Source organism: Mus musculus, chromosome 2 (genome assembly GCF_000001635.26).
Source record: "Mus musculus strain C57BL/6J chromosome 2, GRCm38.p6 C57BL/6J".
In the NCBI taxonomy this organism is placed as follows: Eukaryota; Metazoa; Chordata; class Mammalia; order Rodentia; family Muridae; genus Mus; species Mus musculus.
In genome coordinates this window covers 3,529,890-3,545,027 of record NC_000068.7, presented here as the reverse complement: position 1 = coordinate 3,545,027, position 15,138 = coordinate 3,529,890, and the positions used below count along the sequence as shown (strand labels likewise).

At 42.9% G+C, this 15,138-nt stretch overlaps 1 pseudogene; it reads right to left on the bottom strand.

Moving 5' to 3' along the window:
- Gm13186 (predicted gene 13186) lies at nucleotides 13,335-13,773 on the bottom strand (annotated as a pseudogene).

The window sequence follows — 15,138 nt, the reverse complement described above, 5'->3', positions numbered from 1 at the left end:
AGTCTGGGAATACAGATAGTATTCAAGATATTTTGCTGTGAGGTAGCGACATGGGGCCATGGTTAGTGAATTGGTGAATCTATCTTAGATTTTGTTTTCTTCCTATCTATAGGTAAGGAGAAATAGAGCATATTCAGATGTTTATGAGAAGAATTAAAAAGAATGAAGAAGACCCAAGTTGTAGGAGAGGGAAGGATTGAGACAAGTTTTAGAGAAAATAAAAATCACTGAACACAGCTATGTAATAAGAGGAAAACAGCTCACACTCATAACACTGGGAGAAGTTAGTGGGAGTAGTCAAAGGTGTTCTTTTGTGATGACTTCTGGTTTTTAAATTAGAGTCAAGGCCATCAGCTAAACATCATCAATGAGACAAACCAATCAGAAGCTACTGGACTTCCAGGAAAAAGCAGAATATGGACAAGGTCCTTGTTAGCATTTCCTCTAGGCTCTGCCCAACAGTTAACTAACAATGGCCAGGTAGGTACTAAGAGCCAGACATATAAGGACTGCTTTCCCTTCCCTTCCCTTCCCTTCCCTTCCCTTCCCTTCCCTTCCCTTCCCTTCCCTTCCCTTCCCTTCCCCCCCCTCTCTCTCCCCCTCCTATTCTCTCTCTTCTTCACCTGTCCCCAGCTGGTCTTTTCCCTCTTTCTCCTCTCTCTGTTCTTCTCTGTGCCCCATTCTCTGCCTCTACCCTCTTCCTTATGTTCCAAACAAACTCCCTTTTATACTAAGCCTATCCTAAAGCTGATTTCTCAGAGGGAATGCTTAGGCATGGGCCCACCCAGGCTCCCTTCTGCCACTACACCATCGCCTTTAATAAAACAGAACAGTCTTCTCTGAGTATAGGAGAGCTAAATAACTCAGAAAACAAGGAAGGACTACCAGACTCACTGAAGACTCCCTAGGATGAGGCACAGAGTTGGTTACAGACAGTTCTCATGAGTGGGAGCTTTTCTCCATCCATGGCCAGTTGTCTGGGTGTCAGGGAAGTCTAGGCAAAAGGTAGATTCTACAATAATTCAGTAGGGAAGTACAGGGCCAAAGCCTGGTGCCAGAGGTTGCAATGACTTTAATATTGCTAGTCATAGTGAGAAGGAAGTAAGGGCATGGGATAGATGGGTTGGTGTGTTATAAAAATACTAGGTGCCCACATCCAAATGCTAGCTAAACGATGAGATCAACATGCTTCACAAAGTGGCTTTGTGTCTTAGGGTTTCTTTGCTGTAAAGAGACAACATGACCAAGGCAACTCTTATAAAGAAAAACATTTAATTAGGGCTGGAGTATAGTTTCCAAGGTTTAGTCCATTATCATCATGGCAGGAAGCATGGCTGAATCCTGGCAGACTTGATGCTGGAGGAGCCAAGAATTCTACACTTTGATTTGAAGGCAGCCAGGAGACTATCTTCTAAACTGGGCAGAACCTATGTGTAGGAGACCACAAAGCTTACCTACATATTGAGACACGTCTTCCAACAAGGCCACACCTCCTCCAACAAGGCCACACCTCCTCCAACAAGGCCACACCTCCTCCAACAAGGCCACACCTCCTCCAACAAGGCCACACCTCCTCCAACAAGGCCACACCTCCTCCATCAAGGCCACACCTCCTAATGGTGCCACTATGGGAGCCAGACCTATTCAAACCACCACACTGCAGTGATGTTTGGTTTTACTTTCTAGGTCACTTCTACCATCTCCCTCCTGTGTTCCTCTTGTCCTTGCTGCCATCCAGTTGTTAGCACTGAGCTGGTATCAACTGATACACAACAACAATTTCGCAGGAAAATCCCAAGGGTTGTTTTTATTGGTCACTTTTTTGAAGAGTGTATGGACACATTAGACCTTTATGTTGGCATTCTGCACCATGCCCCTCCCCCACTGCAGTTCTTAGAGTCCTTCTGTCTCTTTCTCCATGGTGTTTCCTAGGAGTTAGGGGTGATTAGATACTTTCATCTTGATGAATTAAACTTTCTGGATAGGGGTCTCAAATATTTCAAGGTAAAATTTTGAATCATTTGCAAATAGCAAATCACAAAATTTGGGCAGGATATTTACCACACACTAATATGGTTTCTGAATGAAATGAAAATTTAGGCAGTGCCAGAAGAGAGTCCTACTGATGGAGTGGGTTTTTTTTTTGTTTGTTTGTTTGTTTGTTTGTTTTATGTCCCTTTTGGAGATTGTATCTTACTGTATAGCCCAATTCATGACTTTATTGCTCCGTGATCCCAAACACTACCTTTATAATCCTATGTCATGATGCCTGGCTGATCCAGTGACTTTTGACAGACATACGTGATGGGTACATCCACAGATCTTAGAGTAAACTTGACCTTGGAGTAGTATTTTCTTCATTGGTGGTGCAGTAAAAATTCCAAGATAAGGCTATTCTCCCTGCTGACCAACTGACTCAGTGTCAAAGGAAAGCCAGAGACCTGGGATGCCCATGAGTTGGTGTGTCTATAGCTCAAGTACAGTGGTCTCCTCCTGCCTAGAGTACACATACACACACACACACACACACACACACACACACACACACACACACACACACCTCCCAGTCTATTTAAGAGCTGTGCTTATAGAAAAGGCCTGTGCTGTGTTTCCTCAGGGATCTGGACTCTAGCCAGCTTCCACAGGAAATACCACAGAGTGACAAACATGCTCCCTGGCCTTCTCCACCTGGAAGATAGGTCCCATGGGAAGAAGGTGCCCCAGACAGAAGCACCCATCAGGAGGGGTGCATGTTTATACACTACACAGTGTCCACACAAGCTCTGCTGTCACCAGTGCTTTGGAGGGGATATTGTTGTACTGAGTTCAGCCAGCCAATGGACAGGAGGGGCAGGGAAGACACCCCATGGGGAACCTGGTTCTTTCTTCACACAGAACGGAGAGAACAGGGAAGGAATGCCATCACATAAAGTTTACATTCAATGTGCAAAGAAATCAGTCTGGAAAGAGCGATTTCAAAATGTAAACAGCAGTTATTCTTGCCTAATGGAGCTGCCAGTAATGGCTGTTAGCTTTGCTTAGCTGAGTTTTATACACTCTCTTCAGTGAACAAGACCTGCATTTGAAGAGGCATATGAAAGCAGAGTGGAAGGCATTCATTAAATTATCTCCTACTCCGTGCACTGGGGAGCCTCACCTCATCTGGTCCTCACTTAGTTCTCTGCAACAGGCAAGCCCACGCACGGCCCCATCAAGTTGAGAGGAAGGAGAGTGGAGACCCGGACTTACATCACTCTGTGATGGCTTATAGTTTTCCTGCTGGGTGTTTCCCTCTCGCTTGGCTGAGATGTCTGCCCTGAAGTTCCCTCACAACCTCCAGCTAATGACTATTCTTCTGAGACAAAGATTCATACTCAAATCAGGAGAAGGGGGGGCTGATAACTGCTTTGTCCCTGTTATGGCTTTTCTTTGAACAGAGAAAGTTTAGATACTAGAAGACATTAAGTAATTTGCTTAAGACTGCCCAGTCATAACGTGGCAGGGATGTTGCATAAGCTAGACCATGTGCTTGTAGAATCCTCACACTTAACTGTGAGTTAAAGCCACCTCGATGAAGTAGTCAGGACTCCCTGAAGACAGCATGGATGTGGCGGTCTCAGCTCCAGAGCTGTGGTGAATCTCTCTGTACCTGGTCTAACACTGGCTAATGTGTGTTAGAGGCACTGGCATTGAGAAGAAGCTTCAATGACTGTAATATTGACTGTGTGCAAAAGAATTAATCAAAAGTATTGATAATGGAGGCTAGCATTCTCTGCTGACAAAAAAAGCACAATATTCTTTAATAATTTATATGATAAGGGGCATTAGAATGAATGCAGTGATGTCAAAAGATTTAGATACAGAAACTGATAAAGTATGTGTGTATATGAGGATGTGTGTAGCCCTATCCCCACTGCTGGGGTCAGTGTGACCCTAGACAGAGTACTGTTAATGCCTAAATCTCAGTTTCTCAATACCATTTTTAATTAAAACTTACTGAACATAGCTGAAGATACAGCTCAGTTGCCTGTCATGAAAGAAGGCCTGAATTCAACTCCAGTGCCACATAAAACTAGGCATGATGGTGAATTTCTGTAACTGCAGCACTCAGGAGATGGGGGAGGGAGAACCTAAGAGTCCAGGACTAGCCTTGGCTATGTAATGAATTTGAGGTCAGCCTGGGCTACATGAAACTCTGTCCGAAAAAAAAAATTACTATAACGTTCTATAGAAATAACTGACTGAAGCAAGAAACATAACAAGATAAGTTATAGAATTTCTGGTAACAAAATTAGGACTTTTTCTTTGTTTCTTTTTCTGATGGGGTCCAGCAAGAAGCACCAAAGCCAATGTCAGGAGGCTCCTGCTGGCCAAATCTAAGACAGCTCGAGAATTAAAGGAAGTAATGTTGAAACAGACTGTGATTCATTCTACAAAGTAAGAACCCACCAATCAACAATGGCTTAAATAAATAACTACACTTTGAAGTAGAATGCTAAGTGATCATTTTAGAAGGAATGGGTTGCATTTTATAATTATTCATCAATATTAATAATTGGCCTAGGTAGATGAAAAATTAACAGGTGATGGCTCACTGAGACAATAGACATGGACACAGTCTCCCAGTCTTCCCCACAGAACACTAATCACATCCTAGTGAATTGTTATGAACATATGCCAATGCTTATTAGATGCTTATTAAAATACCTTCACAGAGACTTTAATGAGCATCTCTGTGGAGAAACTGGCCAGCTACCCTCTGTACCACATGAGAAAAGTTTACATGAGAAGAAATAGGTTTCATCATCATCATCATGTGCCTTTGATACTATGTATTAAGATGAACACATTGTCCTTCCTGTGACATTCCGATGACATGCATGGAACACACATAAGCTAATGACGGAACCTCAGACAACCTCGAACTGAAACACATTCGTCCTGCTAACAAGGATGAACTTCAAGAACAGCAAAGCCATGAAACATAGCAAGACTAAATTCCTGTTTCAGATTGAAGGTGACTAAAGAGACTTTTTTTTCTTTTTCTTCCCTCCTTCCTTCCTTTCTTTCATTCACTTTACACCCCGATTGCTACCCCTCCTCTCCTGTTCCCTCCACCCTGTTCCTTCCCCCATCCCCCATTCCCCATCTTCCTTTCCTTTGGGAAGGTAGAGACCCCTTGCCCTCAGCCCCAAGCATCTCCCTACACAGGCACATCTAGTCTCTGCAGGGCCAGGAGCATCCTCTCCCACTGAGACCAGATGAGGCAGTCCAGGCAGGGGAATGTATTCCACCAATAGGTAACAGCTTTAGGGATAACCCCCGCTCCTATTGTTCCTGACTCATTATGAAGATGGAACTGCACATCTGCTATGTATGTGCGGGCGGAAATAAGGGTGGGCTATATTCTGTACCCTCATGAAGATGGAGCTGTAAAGTCACTACATATGTGTGGGGGAGGGGAGCCACTAGGTCCTGCCTGTGTATGCTCTTTGGTTAGTGTTTCAGTGTCTGAGAGCCCACACGGGTACAAGCCAGCCAATGAAGTGCAATGTGTGGTCCTAACCTGGATCTTGATCCTATAAAAACCAATGATGCCAATTAGTCAGCTTTACACTCCTGTAACCAGGCATCTGAAATTACAAAATTACATAGAGCTATGTTTTATTTTGTTGTATGATCTACTTTGGGAGCTTTAACTTCAGCATCAGTTGGGGTAGATGCTTTAGACCTCTGATGTCCATGAAGGACGACATTGATATGTGTTGGGGTGAGGGAAAATGACACAGTACAGCTCACCCCACAACCAGGAAGTGAGTTGTGTACAGCTCCCAAATCCCCCTCAGGGGCACACCCTTAGTGACCTAAGGGCCTAAGCCTCTTCAACATGCCCTCCTAATAAAGGTTTCATCTCTTCCAAACAGCACCATCATCAGGATCAGTCTCTTAACACGGGACCCATTTGGAGGTCCAGACCATAGTATCATCACTGAGATCATTAGTGAAATCTGAATGGAGATATGTTGATAAGAAGGTAGTGTGATATCAATGTTAACTTCCTGATTTTGTGGCTATGCAGTAGCTATGCAGGATGCTTCCTTACTTAAAGAAAATGAAGCACTGTGCCTTTAGCAGTTTCTCAAGCAGGTAGGGAAATATAGATAAAGGTAGAGGAAGAGCCAAGCGATATATGAGCATTCAAGCATTAGCAAATCTGGGGAAGGGTTTATAAGATTTCTGGGTACTATTCATGAAATTGCAAATGTTGAATTTTAACTTAAATATTAAAATTACATTAATGAAATCATGAATAAGCCAAGTTATTTTAAGATACATTATTTGAAAAACATATATTAAAAGTCAACACCACTGGGGAGGTGGTGCTGCATACATTTAATCTCACGAAGCAGAAGTGTGTCTGTGACTTTGAGGCCAGCCTGGCCTACAAAGCTAATTCCAGATCTGCCAGGGCTACAAAACAAAACAAACAAACAAACAAAAACAGTCAACACCAACTTTTATCAAAATGAATAATGTACATTATGGAAAAAACAAAAGAACATTATTGAGATACACTTTTCTATAGTTATGTACAAATACAAGTACTTTGTTGCTGTTGTTTAAAAGACAAAGAATCAGGGGCTAGAGAGACCACTCAATGGTTTAGAATATTTGCTGCTCTATCAGACAAACCAATACTGATTCCATCACCCATGTTAGATGGCTCTCAAACCCTATAATTCCAACCCCAAGAGTTCCAGTGCCTCCTTCTAGCCTCTATGATCACCTGCATAGACAAGTCAGACATACACAGATACACACAAACAATTAATAAAAATAAAAATTAAATCAAACTATTCTGTGTGGCTTGCTTTTTCTTTCCTTTTTTTTCTTTATTTTTTCTTTGTTTTGTTTTGTTTTGTTTTGTTTTGTTTTGTTTTGTTTTGTTTTTAAAGAGAGGGTCTCACCATGTAGCCCTCCCTAGCATGGAACTCACTATATAAACCAGGCTGGCCTCAAACTCACAGAGATGTACCTTCCCTTTTGCCTCTGCTCACCAAGTGTAGGGATTTAAGACCTACACCACCACACTAAATCAATGTGGCTTTCTTTTTAGCTTAAAATAAGTCATAGAGATCTTTCCACGTTGGTATAGATCAATCTACACTGTTTTTATCTGCTGCATAGAATTGACACCAACTGATAACCTATCACTTTTAAGCCAATTCCCAATCAAAAGATATTTACATTGTTCTTTAATATTCCTTACATGTGAATGTGCAAAATGTATATGTTCATTTGTGTATGGACACAGTATTATGTATATGTTCAAGTGTGTGTGCACACAATATGTATGTATATGTTCAAGTGTGTTGCACGTGTAGGACAGAGGCTGGTGTCAGCTGTTTTCCTTAATTGCTTTCTACGTTCTTTTTTGAGATAAGGTCTCGCTCTGTATGTGTCTCTCTGTCTCACTCTGTCTCTGCCTGTCTCTTGCTGTTTCTCTCTGTTTCTCTCTGTCTCTCTGTTTTTTTCTGTGTGTCTCTGTCTCTGTCTGTCTGTCTGTCTGTCTGCCTGTCTCTCTCTATAGATAGATGATAGATAGATAGATAGATAGATAGATAGATAGATAGATAGATAGACAGATAGAGATATATCTGTCTCTCTATCATCTCCATCATCTCTATCTCTATCTCTCTTTGTCTCTGTCTCTATCAGTCTCTGTCTCAGTCTCTAACTCTCTGAATCTGGAGCTCATATATTTGGCTGGGCAACAAACTCCAGGAATCCTCCAGTCTCTATTTCCCATTTCCACCCACTCCCAGTTTTGAGGTTACAAAGTGCTCCTGTGCCTGGCTGTTACGTGGGTATTGGGGACCCAAAAATCATGTCCCCATGATTGCATATCAGGCACTTTACTCACTAGGCCACCTCCTCTCTCTGCTAGTCAACATTCTCTAGAACACCTAAATGAATCCTGCTATATTATATGACGGACTCAAAATCAGGATAGAAACCACCAAATGCCAGAGAAAGGAAGTTCTTCACACTTGAATTACTAAAGGATTCACAAGTAATGAGAAATCCAAGGTAAATGGAGCCTATGATCCCATACATCTACTCCCCAGCACGGAAATTGGCAAATCTCAATGTGTGTCTCCACCTTATTTCTTTTTAGAAATCTACTCAAGTTCAAGACTCTGTCTTTTTCCCCAAGTCTGTTTCTGTTTTTTAATTATGAGTCTCTGTGTGTATTTATCTGCAAGTGCTTATGAAGGCCCGAGGTACAGGATCCCCTGGAGCTGGGGTTATAGGGGCGAGTGGGCTGGGGCCACTGGGGACTGACCTTGGGTCCTCGGTAATAGCAGTCAGCATGTGTTCTTCACTATCTAGCCATCTCTCTGGACTCTATCTGATTTAGACTGGGAAATCTTTGTTAGCCTCACAAGGAATGAGGATTGGCACCTATCTGCCTTTATAAACCTGGGACTGATTGTGGCTCTATTACAGAAGGCAAACATGTGCAAAACTATCCAACCATACTCAAAATCAGCAAGACTAGAATCCAGGGAAACAAGTTCATTGTGCCTGTTGCTAAAGAACAGTTGAGCTCTGACATCTCCACGCGACAGAATTTTTAAGTATGTAATACAGCATGGTTGCCATATTGGGAATAGCAAAGTTTCTGCAGACACAGCATTGTACCATGTTATTCCCCAACTCTTCTGGGACTGGAAGAGATCACTTATCAAAGAATCTAACATTCTAAAGGAATTGAGGCTGAGCCAGTCGTGGAAGCAGCCCTATCACCCTGGCCCGAGCTAAAACAGACCTGAGCCACAGCAGGACCGGTGCTGAGGCAGGCAAGCACCCAAAGCTTAGGTGCCTCTCTTGCAAAACTGACTGCTCCTGAGAACCACCAGAAATACATGGTACAAGTTATAGACGCCAAGAGAAAATAAGTTTGTGTGTTTTATGAGGCTTCTGGGTGAAGAGGTGCCCTAGGATCATTGAGGATGCCATCATCAAAGAGTCAAGCTCACTGGAGTTGGATTGTGTGAATGTTACAGCCACAACCCTGGTGCTTAAGCCATACACGATGGCCACCTTAAAATACCAAACTATCCCCTACTCCCCACAGTAGCTGGACAGCACAAACTGGATTGTGAGAAGAAGTGGGAAAGCTCAGGGTTGTGTTACCAGAAGGTGAGGTGGGAAGGGAGGCTATGGGAGGAGTTGGGGTAAATATGATCATGTTATCCTGTATGAAACTCTCAAAGAACTGATAAGAAATGTTTTTTAAAGTAAAATTATATACCCCTCAAATACTCCATGTGAGTCAACTTCAATGACCAGCCAAAGCAATTTTATTTAGTCAATGAACTTACTCAGGAAGGCTTGGACTTAAAACCAAGATGTTAAAAAGGCATTTGACCAAGACGAATCATACTGCAGATACTCCTTGTTTGTTCCAATCACTATATTGAGCATTTTTCTTTCTTCCAAAAGAGACATAATTTCAGGTGGACACCAGTAAGTATAGTTAGATAGAAATAATTGGTGCTACTATTTTAAAAAAGAAAGAAAGACAATTCATTTATTTTCTAGCAATGTAAGCAAATAGGAGAAAAATCTTCAAGTTGAAACAATTGACTTGTTTTTCTTTTAAATAGAGCCGTGCTTTGCAGCTCTGGCTGATCTTCCACTCAGGATCCTCCTGCCTCAGCTCCCACACAGGGGTACACCACACCTGCCCTAGTACTTACTACCTTCACTGCCTCATAGAAAAAAGAAGAAAGAGGGGGTGGGGAGTGCTTAGGTGGTTAGAAACACTTGCTGCTCTGGGAGAAGATCAGAGTTCAGTCCCCAGCGCTCATGGGGGACAGCTCACAGCCACCTGTAGCTCAGCACCAGGAGACCCAGTGTTCTCTTCTGACCTCCAGGGGCACTGCACTCACCTATACACACAGTTAAAAATAAGTATAAATATGTAAGGGAATAAAAAGGAAGTAGCTCAACTTGGCCTGGCAGTGGTGGTGTACGCCTTTAATCTCAGCGCTTGGGAGGCAGAGCCAGGTGGATTTCTGAGTTTGAGGCCAGCCTGGTCTACAGAGTGAGTTCCAGGATAGCCAGGGCTACACAGAGAAACCCTGTCTCAAAAAACCAAAAAACCAACCCCCCCCCAAAAAAAAAAACAGGAAGAGAGATGGAAAAACTAGTTCTACTAATTGAATCTCAAGAGTGTTAATGGAGATATGTGCCAGTGAGGCCATTTCTCTGGTGTTGCTAGAGAACTGGTCTGTGTGCAATAAAGAGATCCATAAACATAAAGAATGATTCTCTATGTTGTTGAACCAACAGTTTACCTAAATTATCCCGAAGCTACCTGATGCAATAGTGTTACAGAGGTGTGTTGAACAGAACTAAAGAATGTTCCAGAAACATCGTGTCACCCACCCTCTTGCCACCCCCAAAAAAAGAGAGATTCCCTAATAGTTCATAGCTGCAACCCAGAACACACTGTACTGGCTATCTATTGAGTTCCTGCCTCATTAGGTCATAACAACACAAGGCTGGAGCATTCTTGCTTCTCAAGGATCACTTTTAAAAGCTGATTTCTATGCCGTCAAACTGTCAGCCTTGAATTTCTCAATCTAAACATTTCCAGTTTAGGCATCAGCTGGACCAAATTCATTGCTGGACATCTGTTGGCAAACCTCTGAACATCTCTGTGCCCATCTTCCTCATCTATAAAATAAGTTGGCCAGAACTCACCATGCTTTCATATCATATTCTCTCAGGGCAAGCAAAATCTTCTAAAGAAACATACCATGCAGAGTTAGTGTCGTGGTGCACACTTGCAATCTTAGCACTTGGGAGGCTGAGACAGGAGGATGGTGAATCCAAACCTAGCCTGAATTACACAGTAAAATCACAAGGAAAAAGAAGGGAGGGAAGGTAAGAGAGGGGAGAGAAGAGGGTGCAGACTCAAATGATATCTACTGAGATACTGAGATATCTGATTGATGCTATGTACTCAATTGTTCATTTTGCTTATATCTTTCATTTAGTTTTCATAATAAGCCCATATTGTACATAATGACTACATTCTTAAGATGCAACACCAAAGCCTAGAAAAGTTGGCTATTTTTTCTCCTCAGCTGGTGCAACCAGCCATATGCAAACCTAGAATTTAAATTTTAATTCACCTTTTTTTTTTCAACTTCCTCTTTTCATCAGCATCTTCAGATATTCTGGAGGCTGTGATCACTATACGGTTTCCCTCACAGAATGAAAAGTCTAGGGATCAGATCACTAACAATCAGAAAACCTACTGTCTGAGTCTGAGCTGGACGTGGAGTGTTTTCTGTACAAGGTCAAGGTACAATGGCACTGTGAACATTCTGGGGGCTTGGGGTGGAGCAGATATAACCTGTGAAGGAGAAAACAAAGAACCTCCTATTATAGATCAGAGAAGACTGGAGGGGATGGGATCACAGCTCTGGAGCTGGGGAAACAGCTCCCTGGGTAAAAGTGCTTGCTAAGCTAGCATGAGGGCCTGAATTCAAATCTCCAGTAACCACATGAAAGGAAAACATGACTGTGTGCAACTACAGCACTGTGAGGGAGAAAACAGGCAGACTTCTGGGGCTTGATAGCTGCCAGGCTATCTCCAGGTTCAATGAGAGAGTCTGTCTCAAGGTAATGCAGTGATGAGAGACAAACCAGGACACTTGAGATCATCTTCTGGCTTCCACATCCAAACACACACATATGCACTTGCATCATATACTTTACACATGCACACATACAAAGATGGGAGAGACGTAAATACAGCCTTAGCTACTGGGAGAAGATCTGAATTCCCCAGATACTAGGCATTCTGAGATGGTACCCAGCAGAGAGGTGAGGTTATGTCCTAGTAGAAATTGCACAGCTCAAGAGCCTTTTTGCAGTGTATTTATAGCTGCCCTGTGACTAAGAAGCCAACATTTGATCTGTTCTTTCCAAAATGGGTTTTTAAAAATGCAAGAGGAAAATGAGTAGGAGCCCAGTGAGCAGCATCTTCTGCAGCTGGCTGTACACGGGGCAGCCTGAAAGACTATCTGAGGATGGGTACCAAAGGCTGACCAGAGAGCCTGACTTGTAATGAGAGTGACATTCTGAGGGTGGAGGCTGCAAGAAGGGGGAGTGGCTGCTCCCTTCTTGGCTCTCATAACTAGTACAGAAAACCATCCCTGATGACATTGTTGGGAGAGGGAAAGTGGATTGGTGAATGTATTTCCTCTGGAGCTATCTGATACTTAAGCTTCTCAGAGTGCTATGAAAATAAGCAACGAAAGCAGATAGATACCCCAATCCCTGCTTTTCTGGTGGCCTCAAATACCTTTAAACTTCTAGAAGCCATGGAATGTGGGAGTTTTTATAGAGGAGTGCCCAGTATGCTATTTAAGGATTGAGTCTCACCTAGACCAGAGTTACCATAGAAACACCATCTGTCACTCACTTATTATCCTAGTCGCTTGTTCCAAAAAGTTCTGATAATCATAAGTCCCTTTGTCGATCTCATTGGACAGCAAAGCCTGACGTGAATTCTAGTGACACTGTCTGGCCTGGACTTACAAAAGGTGTTACAAGATGGTGCTTCAAGCCACTAACAGAGGAGAAATTGTCAGTAGTAGTAGTACATGTACTGGCGTTACAGCATTTACCTAGCAGAGTGAGCCTCTGAGTTCCATTTCTTGAAGTTATATATCAGTACTTCTGTGAAACATATTATTTATAAACTTAGAAATATTTTTGAGTTCCTAGAACATGCATGTTTCTGCAGAGATTTCAGTGCCGGGATGTGAGACTGTATGTTACCAATATGTGCTTTTTCATCTTGCGTCTCAATGGGGTGAATCAGTCTGTTACCCAGAGTGGTGGTCTTTGCTTAGAATCACCGTGGAGAGACACCTCTGGGAGCATCCATAGGGAGTTCCCAGAAAGGTTTAGCAGGACAAAGAAGACGCACCTTGAATGTGAGTGGTACCATCCTATGGGCCAGGGTCTCAGACGGAAAAAGGAGCAAGTCAGCTGAGCGCCAGCTTCCATCTCTCGCTGCTTCCAGACAGCAGTGCAATGTGACCAGTCGCCTTATAGTCCTTCCACCACGCCTTCCCCATCCAGATGGACTATACCCTTAAACTGTAGCCAAAATAGATCCTTGCTTAAGTTGCCTTGCCAAGAAATTCATCACAGCTATGATGGGTAACTGTCAGGGTGTAGACAACTAAACCAAGTTGTTTGTTTGTTTGGTTCGTTGGTTGGTTGGTTGGTTGGTTTGGGTTTTTTTGGCAAGCCACTTTACTTTACACCTTTAATGAAGTCTGTAATTTCTTGAAATGTCTCCCCTTGCTCTTGTTCAGAGAGTTTACAGTGTCAGTCCTCATCATCGGGAGGGATTCCCAGTTCTTCATCTGTCCACTGTGAAGGATCTGGATATGAAAGGTGACCCAGCACAGCATCTGACTCATGCCAAAATCACCAAAGAATCCAGAACCACATGAGTGAGCTTAAGAACTCACCGTGGATCACCTGGGACCAGGTAAGCTGGGGAAACTCCCTGTACCAGGGCTGAATATGTACACCACCGCCAGCATGACGGACTCCATGGTCTCCAGCTCCCCACAGGCGGCAGCCCCAGAGCAGGAGGCCTCCGACGGGACCAAAAGGTACCAAGCGGGTCAGCGCAGACATACTAGCAAGACTGCAGTTCCCACCCCTGATAAACCAAGTATCTTAATGACTGGGTGTTTGTCCGCAGAAAGTACACCACACACTGTCCATGTGTGTTAGCTCTCAAGGTCAACCATCAAACTTTAGGAAAGCCAAGCTGCCCAGGTGAGCTTCACACATCGGGTCTCCTCCTCCCTGGAAGGCAGCTGCCACCATTTCAGGCAGAGTACTTAGGACAGTGACTCCCCAAGCTCAGCATCACACTGGAGTCACCTAGGAGTGACACTTTTGAGATTCTCTCTTTCTTCATCCAAAGACTGAAAGGAACTACTCTAGGATGCAGCCAATATTGGGGATTGCTAAATTATCTCCAGGTGCCTCTAATACAGAGCAGAAGGTTTTAAAAAAAAAAAAGATTCGCATTTAGAGCACATGCCTTAGGTCAATACTTTCACTTACAATTAATGGTCTGCCACTGTCAACTACTATATTTGGTTTTTTCCACTTTTATATGTCTGTGGTGTGCATTTGAGTATATGCTCATTTGCATAGTGTGGACATATGTGCATGTGTATGAGGATGCATATGAAAATCCAAGTTGGTGGCAAGAATTATCTTCAATCTTTCTTCTAACTTATTAAATCAGTCCCACAGTCTACTAGAAAGAATGGTAAACCAAGGTCTAGCCAGGCCTACCCAACCACAATTCTCCACATTTTTATCAGTGATAAGAATAGCAAACACCTTTTAACAGTATCAGCTGTCTTAATTGGGTTTCTATTGCTGTGATAAAATGCTAAATGAAAGCAATGTGAGCTTATTTTGGCTTACAGTTTACAGTTACCATTGAGGGAAGTCAAGGCAGGAACTTGAGCAGGAACTTAGAGGCAGGAACTGAAGCAGAGACATGGAGGAGTGCTGCTTACTGGATCATCCCCTCTGGCTTGCTCAACCTGCTCTTTTATACACTCCAGGAACACCTGCCCAGGGCTGTTGCCAGCTACATTGGGCTGGACCCTCAGACATCAATCATTAATCAAGAAAATGCCCCCACAATCTTACAACTGGGTCAGACTTATATAGGCATTTCCTCCATCAAGTTTCCCTTTTCTCAGATGACCCTAGCTTATGTCAAGTTGACAGAAGAGGAGGAGGAGGGGGAAAGGGAGGAGGAGCATATATATATATATATACATTCCATTTTCTACTGATCTTTATTTTAGGTTGTCAGAATGTGTGTGTGTGTGTGTGTGTGTGTGTGTGTGTGTGTGTGTGTGTGTGTGAAATAATAGCTTGATGCAGCTAATCACCTAGTATATTTGATATTACAAATTTGATACCCACACTATAAAAGAAAATTTATAGGTAGTCAGAAAAAATATTTCTATATTCAGAATGGTCATATGCCCAAGAAGA